At 33.1% G+C, this 13,240-nt stretch overlaps 1 long non-coding RNA gene across 1 annotated transcript; it reads right to left on the bottom strand.

Moving 5' to 3' along the window:
- Positions 1–5: 5 nt before the first annotated feature.
- On the bottom strand, positions 6–5,579 carry LOC124374702. The gene is made up of 4 exons (XR_006923599.1): positions 5,216–5,579; positions 3,399–3,749; positions 1,581–1,931; positions 6–110 (listed from the first exon to the last, which is right to left on the bottom strand). It is a non-coding gene; the product is annotated as an uncharacterized LOC124374702 (long non-coding RNA).
- Between the last annotated feature and the right edge of the window lie 7,661 nt (positions 5,580–13,240).

Below are 13,240 nucleotides of genomic sequence, written 5' to 3'. Positions count from 1 at the left end.
GTGTGAGAGTCGTGGGGCAACGAAACGATCCTGGTTGAGATTTGCGTAGGGGGTTGGCGGACGGAATACATCTTCTTTTATTTTCCTCAATCCTAGTGTATCCAGTATTCCTATCAAAACCACACATTCATGTAATCACAACTGTTTCGTTACTAAAACTCTCCGTCCGTAACAGTTTAATTCAACGTCTGTTCCGAAGCCTATTGTGATACAGATATAGCGTTTTGAAAATATTTCATATCAAAACAAACACCTTTCTTCCGGAATACTCCGCATCAAGGCATCGATTGCACAATGAAATTATTTAAATAATTTGCTTCGTCCTAGAGAATGACCTGCTTTTAAGTGGTGTTAATCCAAAACGTCTATTAAAAAATATATTTCATATCAGCTTTCAATATTATTACTATTTTTCAGTAAACTACGCCCAATTATTAATATAAACTAGAAGGCCTTTATTACTTTATAATTAGAGTCATTGACGTAAGAAAATAGTGACTAAATTTAAATTATGATAAAGATAATTTATTAATAAAACTCACGCCCCTGATACTCGTGTAGGCTCCTGTCTTCTTGCTGTAGTCCCATGCAGCAGAGGAAGACTTGTTGCACATAAGGAAGGTCTTGCAAATTTTCAGACAGTACAGTATGTAGTTCTCGTCACCAAAAGTCCCAGACACCTGAGGATCAATAATAGTATTAAAAATTATGGACTTTCAACTGACAGAGAATAATTGTTGGGAAATTTATTTGAAGAGCTGGGACCTTTTAAAATGTAGAGGTATGTAGTCAACATAATCAGGAATTGGAACTTTCAGTTAATGACGATACCTAAACTCCTACTCAGAAGTATAAAATATATTGTAGCATAAGACTTGCGTACGTCAGGGTCCTAAATATGTTGTTTTCACTAACTAGTATCACAAACAGGCAGAAAACATCTACTGGCCGTGGTTTTCTAAAACAGTGAATTTCACAGTTCAAATAAAAATAAATGTCAAGAGGTAACAATTATTTTCATCCCTTATACTGATACCAAACTATACAGTATTTTAATTCATAAAGTGATAACCACTTATTCAAACTTTAAAAATGTATAAAAGTTAGATTATATGAAGTATTCAACATAATTATACCAATATTATGGTCTGTAGCTGTACATATATTACACAACTTCTCGTGAGAATGATTTGAAGGTAAATGTATATTACATTTGAATGTTATCCCGGTTAGTAATCCTAGTTCGAAGAAAAAAATGAATTTTCTTAAACTATACTAGTTAGTGTTTGAAATATTAACCTACTTTAATATTGTTAATCATGTTGAATTTACATAATATTACCTATTATGTTAGTACGTGCTATTTTATTTAAAAAGTACTAATAACTATTCTGATTTTTTTGGTTGATTCTTTGGTTCTTTTAATGAAAACCAACTTGTTCGAGTCCATTATTACATAAAGGGTGCAGGATAACTGAGTTTGGAATTTAAACTGTTACTTTTGGACGGAGAGTTTTGTTGAGTAAAAGATTTGTACATTAGGATATATTCAAAGCAAACATTCAAATTATCTAACTTACCTAAGAGTACCTACAAACGTTTTAGTCCTCCACGACACGTGATGTTTGGTCATCCTGGCGTTAATGGGCTCAGGGGATGGTCGGTTCTTGTACCTGGAGCGTCATATCAGCTGAAAAGAATTTTCTGGAAGTGAAGGGGAATCCATGTATGCTTTTCACGTCCCCCAGAATGATCAATAATAGATCAAAATTATTGATTATAATGAGGAGCGGAGTAAGAGGGGCTGGGAGTACTGAAGTGGGTGTAGAGTCGTGGGGCAACGAAACGATCCTGGTTGAGATTTGCGTAGGGGGTTGGCGGACGGAATACATCTTCTTTTATTTTCCTCAATCCTAGTGTATCCAGTATTCCTATCAAAACCACACATTCATGTAATCACAACTGTTTCGTTACTAAAACTCTCCGTCCGTAACAGTTTAATTCAACGTCTGTTCCGAAGCCTATTGTGATACAGATATAGCGTTTGAAAATATTTCATATCAAAACAAACACCTTTCTTCCGGAATACTCCGCATCAAGGCATCGATTGCACAATGAAATTATTTAAATAATTTGCTTCGTCCTAGAGAATGACCTGCTTTTAAGTGGTGTTAATCCAAAACGTCTATTAAAAAATATATTTCATATCAGCTTTCAATATTATTACTATTTTTCAGTAAACTACGCCCAATTATTAATATAACTAGAAGCCTTATTACTTTATAATTAGAGTCATTGACGTAAGAAAATAGTAACTAAATTTAAATTATGATAAAGATAATTTATTAATTAAACTCACGCCCCTGATACTCGTGTAGGCTCCTGTCTTCTTGCTGTAGTCCCATGCAGCAGAGGAAGACTTGTTGCACATAGGGAAGGTCTTGCAAATTTTCAGACAGTACAGTATGTAGTTCTCGTCACCAACAATGCCAGACACCTGAGGATCAATAATAGTATTAAAAATTATGGACTTTCAACTGACAGAGAATAATTGTTGGGATAATTTATTTGAAGAGCTGGGACCTTTTAAAATGTAGAGGTATGTAGTCAACATAATCAGGAATTGGAACTTTCAGTTAATGACGATACCTAAACTCCTACTCAGAAGTATAAAATATATTGTAGCATAAGACTTGCGTACGTCAGGGTCCTAAATATGTTGTTTTCACTAACTAGTATCACAAACAGGCAGAAAACATCTACTGGCCGTGGTTTTCTAAAACAGTGAATTTCACAGTTCAAATAAAAATAAATGTCAAGAGGTAACAATTATTTTCATCCCTTATACTGATACCAAACTATACAGTATTTTAATTCATAAAGTGATAACCACTTATTCAAACTTTAAAAATGTATAAAAGTTAGATTATATGAAGTATTCAACATAATTATACCAATATTATGGTCTGTAGCTGTACATATATTACACAACTTCTCGTGAGAATGATTTGAAGGTAAATGTATATTACATTTGAATGTTATCCCGGTTAGTAATCCTAGTTCGAAGAAAAAAATGAATTTTCTTAAACTATACTAGTTAGTGTTTGAAATATTAACCTACTTTAATATTGTTAATCATGTTGAATTTACATAATATTACCTATTATGTTAGTACGTGTTATTTTATTTAAAAAGTACTAATAACTATTCTGATTTTTTTGGTTGATTCTTTGGTTCTTTTAATGAAAACCAACTTGTTCGAGTCCATTATTACATAAAGGGTGCAGGATAACTGAGTTTGGAATTTAAACTGTTACTTTTGGACGGAGAGTTTTGTTGAGTAAAAGATTTGTACATTAGGATATATTCAAAGCAAACATTCAAATTATCTAACTTACCTAAGAGTACCTACAAACGTTTTAGTCCTCCACGACACGTGATGTTTGGTCATCCTGGCGTTAATGGGCTCAGGGGATGGTCGGTTCTTGTACCTGGAGCGTCATATCAGCTGAAAAGAATTTTCTGGAAGTGAAGGGGAATCCATGTATGCTTTTCACGTCCCCCAGAATGATCAATAATAGATCAAAATTATTGATTATAATGAGGAGCGGAGTAAGAGGGGCTGGGAGTACTGAAGTGGGTGTAGAGTCGTGGGGCAACGAAACGATCCTGGTTGAGATTTGCGTAGGGGGTTGGCGGACGGAATACATCTTCTTTTATTTTCCTCAATCCTAGTGTATCCAGTATTCCTATCAAAACCACACATTCATGTAATCACAACTGTTTCGTTACTAAAACTCTCCGTCCGTAACAGTTTAATTCAACGTCTGTTCCGAAGCCTATTGTGATACAGATATAGCGTTTGAAAATATTTCATATCAAAACAAACACCTTTCTTCCGGAATACTCCGCATCAAGGCATCGATTGCACAATGAAATTATTTAAATAATTTGCTTCGTCCTAGAGAATGACCTGCTTTTAAGTGATGTTAATCCAAAACGTCTATTAAAAAATATATTTCATATCAGCTTTCAATATTATTATTATTTTTTAGTAAACTACGCCCAATTATTAATATAACTAGAAGCCTTATTACTTTATAATTAGAGTCATTGACGTAAGAAAATAGTAACTAAATTTAAATTATGATAAAGATAATTTATTAATTAAACTCACGCCCCTGATACTCGTGTAGGCTCCTGTCTTCTTGCTGTAGTCCCATGCAGCAGAGGAAGACTTGTTGCACATAGGGAAGGTCTTGCAAATTTTCAGACAGTACAGTATGTAGTTCTTATCACCAACAATGCCAGACACCTGAGGATCAATAATAGTATTAAAAATTATGGACTTTCAACTGACAGAGAATAACTGTTGGGATATTTATTTGAAGAGCTGGGACCTTTTAAAATGTAGAGGTATGTAGTCAACATAATCAGGAATTGGAACTTTCAGTTAATGACGATACCTAAACTCCTACTCAGAAGTATAAAATATATTGTAGCATAAGACTTGCGTACGTCAGGGTCCTAAATATGTTGTTTTCACTAACTAGTATCACAAACAGGCAAAAACATCTACTGGCCGTGGTTTTCTAAAACAGTGAATTTCACAGTTCAAATAAAAATAAATGTCAAGAGGTAACAATTATTTTCATCCCTTATACTGATACCAAACTATACAGTATTTTAATTCATAAAGTGATAACCACTTATTCAAACTTTAAAAATGTATAAAAGTTAGATTATATGAAGTATTCAACATAATTATACCAATATTATGGTCTGTAGCTGTACATATATTACACAACTTCTCGTGAGAATGATTTGAAGGTAAATGTATATTACATTTGAATGTTATCCCGGTTAGTAATCCTAGTTCGAAGAAAAAAAATGAATTTTCTTAAACTATACTAGTTAGTGTTTGAAATATTAACCTACTTTAATATTGTTAATCATGTTGAATTTACATAATATTACCTATTATGTTAGTACGTGTTATTTTATTTAAAAAGTACTAATAACTATTCTGATTTTTTTGGTTGATTCTTTGGTTCTTTTAATGAAAACCAACTTGTTCGAGTCCATTATTACATAAAGGGTGCAGGATAACTGAGTTTGGAATTTAAACTGTTACTTTTGGACGGAGAGTTTTGTTGAGTAAAAGATTTGTACATTAGGATATATTCAAAGCAAACATTCAAATTATCTAACTTACCTAAGAGTACCTACAAACGTTTTAGTCCTCCACGACACGTGATGTTTGGTCATCCTGGCGTTAATGGGCTCAGGGGATGGTCGGTTCTTGTACCTGGAGCGTCATATCAGCTGAAAAGAATTTTCTGGAAGTGAAGGGGAATCCATGTATGCTTTTCACGTCCCCCAGAATGATCAATAATAGATCAAAATTATTGATTATAATGAGGAGCGGAGTAAGAGGGGCTGGGAGTACTGAAGTGGGTGTAGAGTCGTGGGGCAACGAAACGATCCTGGTTGAGATTTGCGTAGGGGGTTGGCGGACGGAATACATCTTCTTTTATTTTCCTCAATCCTAGTGTATCCAGTATTCCTATCAAAACCACACATTCATGTAATCACAACTGTTTCGTTACTAAAACTCTCCGTCCGTAACAGTTTAATTCAACGTCTGTTCCGAAGCCTATTGTGATACAGATATAGCGTTTGAAAATATTTCATATCAAAACAAACACCTTTCTTCCGGAATACTCCGCATCAAGGCATCGATTGCACAATGAAATTATTTAAATAATTTGCTTCGTCCTAGAGAATGACCTGCTTTTAAGTGATGTTAATCCAAAACGTCTATTAAAAAATATATTTCATATCAGCTTTCAATATTATTACTATTTTTCAGTAAACTACGCCCAATTATTAATATAACTAGAAGGGCCTTATTACTTTATAATTAGAGTCATTGACGTAAGAAAATAGTAACTAAATTTAAATTATGATAAAGATAATTTATTAATAAAACTCACGCCCCTGATACTCGTGTAGGCTCCTGTCTTCTTGCTGTAGTCCCATGCAGCAGAGGAAGACTTGTTGCACATAGGGAAGGTCTTGCAAATTTTCAGACAGTACAGTATGTAGTTCTCGTCACCAAAAGTCCCAGACACCTGAGGATCAATAATAGTATTAAAAATTATGGACTTTCAACTGACAGAGAATAACTGTTGGGAAATTTATTTGAAGAGCTGGGACCTTTTAAAATGTAGAGGTATGTAGTCAACATAATCAGGAATTGGAACTTTCAGTTAATGACGATACCTAAACTCCTACTCAGAAGTATAAAATATATTGTAGCATAAGACTTGCGTACGTCAGGGTCCTAAATATGTTGTTTTCACTAACTAGTATCACAAACAGGCAGAAACATCTACTGGCCGTGGTTTTCTAAAACAGTGAATTTCACAGTTCAAATAAAAATAAATGTCAAGAGGTAACAATTATTTTCATCCCTTATACTGATACCAAACTATACAGTATTTTAATTCATAAAGTGATAACCACTTATTCAAACTTTAAAAAATGTATAAAAGTTAGATTATATGAAGTATTCAACATAATTATACCAATATTATGGTCTGTAGCTGTACATATATTACACAACTTCTTGTGAGAATGATTTGAAGGTAAATGTATATTACATTTGAATGTTATCCTGGTTATTAATCCTAGTTCGAAGAAAAAAATGAATTTTCTTAAACTATACTAGTTAGTGTTTGAAATATTAACCTACTTTAATATTGTTAATCATATTGAAATTATATAATATTAAATATTCTGTTAGTACGTGCTATTTTATTTAAAAAAGTACTAATAAAAATTCTGATTTTTTTGGATGATTCTTTGGTTCTTTTAATGAAAATCAACTTGTTCGAGTTTGTTCATTAATTAATAAATGATGATGAAGATAAACTTATTAATTACACTTACGCCCCTGATACTCGTGTAGGCTCCTTTCTTCTTGCTGTAGTCCCATGCAGCAGAGGAAGACTTGTTGAAGTAGGGAAGGTCTTGCATACTTTCAGACAGCATGTAGTTCTCATCACCAAAAATGCCAGACACCTGAAGATCAATAATAGTATTAGAAATTATGGAGTTTCAACTGACAGGGAATATATAATGGGAAAATTTTTTTGAAGAACTGGGACCTTTTAAAATGTAGAGGTCTGTTACAGACCTACCAGAGGTATGCTACAGTAGTCAACATAATCAGGAATTGGAACTTTCAGTAATGATGATACCTAAACTGCTACTCAGAAATATAAAATATATACTGTAGCATAAGACTTGCGTCAGTCAGGGTCTTAAATATATTTAAAAAATTATTTAATAACTAAATACTTGTGATTATAAATGTAATTACGTGTAGGCTGTAATTTTTTTGTTATGAACACGACTTAGCTAGCCTACATTTACAAAGACAAAGAAACGATATGGAGGCAAATGGCTGATGATCTAATATTGTTTAGAAAACGGTTCAGTTTTAACAGCATTGACTGTGTAGCAAAAACAAAATACATAAAGTTTGGTTTCGAATTTCATGATATATTACAATATATCGTCGAAAATTGTAAAGATTTATTCGCATGTTATTGTCTTAACATTGAAAAACAAGAGCTTTTTAAATACCTTTGCATAAGCGTAGACCAAAGATTATCTGGGAAACAACATATTATGACGCTAAATAACACGTATAGAAAGAGTATAAGAAGTTTAGGTACTTTGGGATTATACCGACCACACCCAGACATGAATCGTTATTTCACATTTCGTTTCTACTGATTACTAGATTAGCGTAGAACAATATTTCGTCAATATAAAACAGGAATTGTCTTATCGCAAACACCTCCCCATCCTCAGACAGAGGTCAAAGTCGAGCGTCTAGTAGATAACGTGATTGCAGAGTCTCGCCGCCCGTTCAGCTGGTGCATCGCTTTGTTGTACTTCCGTGTTTTACCTCTACATTTCTCCAAACACAAAAATTCAACAAAAACAAACATTTACCAAACTAAACTTTTTATTAAAAAAAAACACTCAAAACTTGTTTTTATTCTTGATCACATTCCGCCACCCAAAATGCGAGTGCCTCCGGCCATCAGCGCGGGCTTCGGCAGCACCTTCGGTGCTGCCCCGCGCTGATGTCGACGAAAGAAAAACATCCCTCGAGATAGTACCTATCAGTAAAATATCAAATTCTAGAGGGGCTAATCAGAAATATAAATTGAATTGTAATGGAAAGGCAATGATGTACCGTGCAAATCACGTGATGCCGCGCGGCCTGCCGTAATCAGGATTCTCGAGAAAGATAAGATAACAGCGACAACAATACCGATCACAATACCTGGAAATGCTTGTAAGTTTGTAATTTTGTAATTGAAGAGTTGTTTTTTCGTTCTATCATGTTTGTTTCTATAAATTTCTATTTTTGTGTTCTTCATACTGGTGTGGTCGGTATAATCCCAAAGTACCGAAGTTTATATTAGTTAAGAAATTTTGTGACATTGACCTAATGAAAATACCTTATATTGTGGTGGTAAATTCAGGATTACAATATGAAATATACTGCTGTGGAGGTACTTTTAAATCATATCTTGAGAAAATAAGAGTAAGTCAAAACAAATAAATTCTTGTGTTGCTGTTTAACTTTCAGCTTCATTTCCTTCGTATCAATCAATAAATATTCTTCCAATTAAACATTTTTATATTTTTAAAAGTTTTGCGAATGTTTTGTATTAAGAGTGGCCAAAATATGAATGAGAACATACATATTTCAGGATACACGTAGTTTAGTAATACAGAATGTTAGAAGGTCGAAGGTTAATAAAAAATATTTTAAGAAATCTTGTATTCTTTGCAGATACGTTTTAACAAATTGTCAGTTGAATTGAAAAAAATCCAAAATATTGACACCTATCTAAACAAAAATACTTGTAATTACATGCGATATGAAGATTAATTATAAAGATAATTTAGTTAATTAAACTCACGACCCGATCAAGGCTTCTTTCTTCTTGTAGTTGCTCCTTCTTCTGGTTGATTTTCACGATTTATAACAATAATTTATCCCATAGACATTAAACCATTACCATAGAAATAGTATCAACAATATCCGTGCTTCAATACAAATAAACTATGTAATTGTAAATCACTTTAGCTGTTAGTGCCTTGTTAGTATTTTTAATGTTTAAAAATCAGTTTTCATTTAATATTTATTGAATTGAAAAAAGATGTTGTGACACTCTGAAAACAAATATTTTAAAGCATATATTATTGAACCTTGATTTGATTTAAACTTCCAATTTAATTTTGTCATTCTTTTTAGTTATAGCGTTACAGAAAAAATGTAATTTTTGTACTTATTAATTATAAAAAAATTTAGTTAAGTTAATAAGCAACGCGAATTAATTCTTCTTATAAATTTATTTATTTACGTTATAAGAAACATAAACATACATTTGACACTTTAGATAATTAAACAAAAACACCTGATTACGAATCTAAAGCCAATAAACACTCACACAATATTATGTATTAATTTCACAATAACCACATTTCTTAATTAATATTACTAGATTTTATATTACACAATTTTAAATATACAAGACTGTAAAAGTTGTTTGAAGTAATTCTCATTAATTTACACAAAATATTTTATTTTTTCACGTTAAATTCTTATGTTCCATACTATGAAAACTATCTTACAAAACATATACTCTTTAGGATCTCTATCAAGTTCTATTATGTAGCAGTATTGAAGGTTTGCCAATATAAAACCGCAAATAAATAGAGGGAAAAAACGTCAATATTTTATTTTATTCATTCGTAAAAACTACTAAAACTTATTATTTTATGATTTTATTTCGGGATAGTTAAGAGGCAGAATTTGTACGAAACTGAGATAAAGAGTCAACATTTAATATCAAATGTGAAACCATCTACACATTGAAACAGTGAAACACATTGCAGAAGCGCTACTTTATACATGAATGATTTCAGAAGCACAAATCTTCCCTAATTTGATTATGACGTGAAATATGATACAGCGTAAAATTCAAAATCTACACAATATAAATCAAATAGTCACCACATTATTGATGAATATTTAATTCCATAATTAACATAGTAAATCTAATACTTATTGTTTATTATTTACCTGTATTGCTATGTATACTTCAAACTTATTGCCATATATAATATTTGAAATTTTAAATTTATAATTTAAAATAATAATACATGCAATCAATGAACTTACAGCAAATAAAAATAAAAGTTTAATCCTATTCAATAAACTAAATATACTCATTTTTAAATTACACATTTCAAATACCTTTAAAACATTTTCATTCTTTAGTAAAAGTTTTCTGGTACGTTTTGTAACTTCTGTAGTCTCACGGGCAAACAATATCTTCGAATTCTCTCCCTCATATCATCCCGAGTTGTTGGTTCATTTCATCACTTGATCTTTGAGAAATTTCCAGAGAGAAATTCATCATAGTCAAGCTTACTCACAAGTTATCCAACTCACAAGTCCACCCGAACATACATATGTCTGGGTTTATATTGTTCATTGGCATAGCCATCCTCCCTCATGAGATTTGGCTTTGCAAAAATGTAACCTGCTGCAGGATATCTCAAGAAATGAAGGGAAGGAGTTACATAGCGCATATTTTGCTAAAACTACTTTTCATTCTGTTTATGTCAATAGTTCCGGATGACACGGCTTGTTTTACGAGTGAAATATTTAGGAATAAATTATTTCATTGGGGAATAAAAACTCAAACGACTATACCATATATCCCCCAAGGTCACAAATGTAAAAGATATATCCGAAACTTGAGTAGCATTTAATTTTGTTTGTATGATTACATGAAGAAAGTGGCGTAGAATTATGTAAAATCCAGCAAGGTATTAATGTATTTGTAAATAGTTCGACTAGTTACGTGAATTTTGAACTTTTATTACATTACAAACCTAGTTGATCGTATTGAAATGAGGACTGAATGACATTTACAACAAACAACTCAAATTCATTTTAATAACTTACAAATTTAAATTTTCGATTTTGAATTTAATCTGGATCAGCAGTTTTGGACTTGTGTTTAGGAGAAATTGATACTCTCAACAAATTTAAAGTTGATATTGACAAGATTTTAATATCAGCATTATGGATAGCACCGACCCCTCAAAACAGTGGATCGTGATAGCCTTTCGTTCTTTGGTGTAAAGTGGTCCGTGAACTCGCCGAGTCGAATGACATCGACTTCAAGCATAGCAAAGGTCGCCACTGAAACGAGAGATGATGAATTTGGTGTATTCTAAATTGCTTTATTATCTCCTCCAACTTATAGTAGGATAATGTTAATTAGCAAATAAATAGTTCAAGATCTTCGTACTAATTATAAAGTATAACCGAGTACAGTGCAGGCCAGGTAAATCTTATCAAACCGACCACATCTTTCGTATCGGCTGACTGATAATACATAAGGGGGAATACAATCTGGACCTAAGAGTTTTTTTACTTTTATTTTTTAAGGCTTTTAAAACTTAAACTGTTATTCTATTTAAGTTTAACGAGGAAAAGTTCTATAAAACCGGTCCCTGCAGCGCCAGACGACGAGTTTATGTTACAGTTCTCGCAAACAGAGGTGAAGTAACCGTGGCCAAAGCCTTTGTCATCACTACCTCCCCATCCACTTCCACACTATCACAGTATATTGTCGAATGTTTATCAGCTAGCCTAATCCATTTCATCAAACTCAAAAATTACTTGGAATTTCTAGTTCTACAGATATATTGTTTTCCTATTACAATGTGACACTTAACCTTAACCCTTAGAGCATTGTACTGTTCAAGCAAGTGAAGCATTTGATATGAATTAGATTTTTCCGTAAATGACAGGTAAATGATAGAGCTATTTGAAAAATTCAGGGGATTTAAATTAGTGGTCAGCAGGTCCGTTAGTCAGATATATCGAGTTAGTGTAAGACAGCCAGAGAGTAAGGAGAATCTAGTTAGTGGTTACCAGATCAGTTCACCAAGAATAAGTTAGTGGAAATAGCCAGGGGTTTTTTAATTGGTGGTTAGCAGGTCAGTCAGCCAGATGTATCTAATTAGAGGAGTTATTAATACAGACCAAATAGCCAGGGGATTAATATTAGTGGTTAGCAGGTCAGTCAGTCTGATGTTTCGAATTAGAGGAGTTAGTAATACAAACTAGCCAGGGGATTTTAATTGGTGGTTAGCAAGTCAGTCAGTCTGATGTTTCGAATTAGTGGAGGACAGGCCAGGAAATAACAAGGATCCACTTGGTGGTTACCAGATCAGTCACCAAGTATCTAGAGTTAGTGGAAATTATCAGGTTAGTGTTAAATGGTCAGCAAGTAAGTCGGGCAGAGGTATTGAGTTAGTGGAGTTAGTAAGACATAACAAATAGACTGGGGATTTCAATTGGTGGTTAGCAGGTCATTCTGTCAGATGTATAGAGTTAGTGGTATTAGTAAGACAGGCTAAACAGTCAGAGGATATCAGTTGGTGGTTAACAGCTCCGTTAGTTAAATGTATCGAGTTAGTGAATGGATTAACTGACAGTGAAGTATTACAGTTGGTGGTCAGCAGGCCATACAGTCGAATTTTTTAATGCACTGTATTGCAGCTTATAGGTGTTTACGACTGCCAGTAAACAAGAGTTACAGTTGGAGGAATTTAGCTGTGCTCGTAGGGTACTAATACTACCCTTTCAACACATAAACGCTACCTGCGTGGCGGGTTGCGTTTACTTGCTAGCCGCTGAGATGAAGACGCAACAATCTCTTTAATGACTTTAAACTCACGATTTCGATTTGCAGATTAGTATTGGCAAATACGTCATTTTTTTAAACACGTTAAACAACACTATAACAACTGAAAAGCAAGGATAACTCCTATTGTTGCTATTATTTGGTATTCTATTATTATTTAATTCCACAACAAATCAGCACTTTCACAAAAACAGACTGATAGTAGTGAGTGTGAGTCTTTTTCGTTTAAGGGCCAGCACCTTACAAACATACTATACCTGACTGACAGTGCATTTAATCGTCTTTTTAGTGTTATTAGTTCGTAGGGCAGTAGTCCAGGTACTACTTCTAGTATAAAACTCATCTTATCTTATCAGTGATAAAAGCGCGCCGCTTATCTTTTGTCTGTAATGAAACCTGCGTCAGTTCTGTCTGAGTTT

This window comes from Homalodisca vitripennis, unplaced genomic scaffold, assembly GCF_021130785.1.
Source record: "Homalodisca vitripennis isolate AUS2020 unplaced genomic scaffold, UT_GWSS_2.1 ScUCBcl_9663;HRSCAF=18228, whole genome shotgun sequence".
NCBI classification, from domain to species: domain Eukaryota; kingdom Metazoa; phylum Arthropoda; class Insecta; order Hemiptera; family Cicadellidae; genus Homalodisca; species Homalodisca vitripennis.
This window is presented reverse-complemented; position numbering and strand designations above follow the sequence as displayed.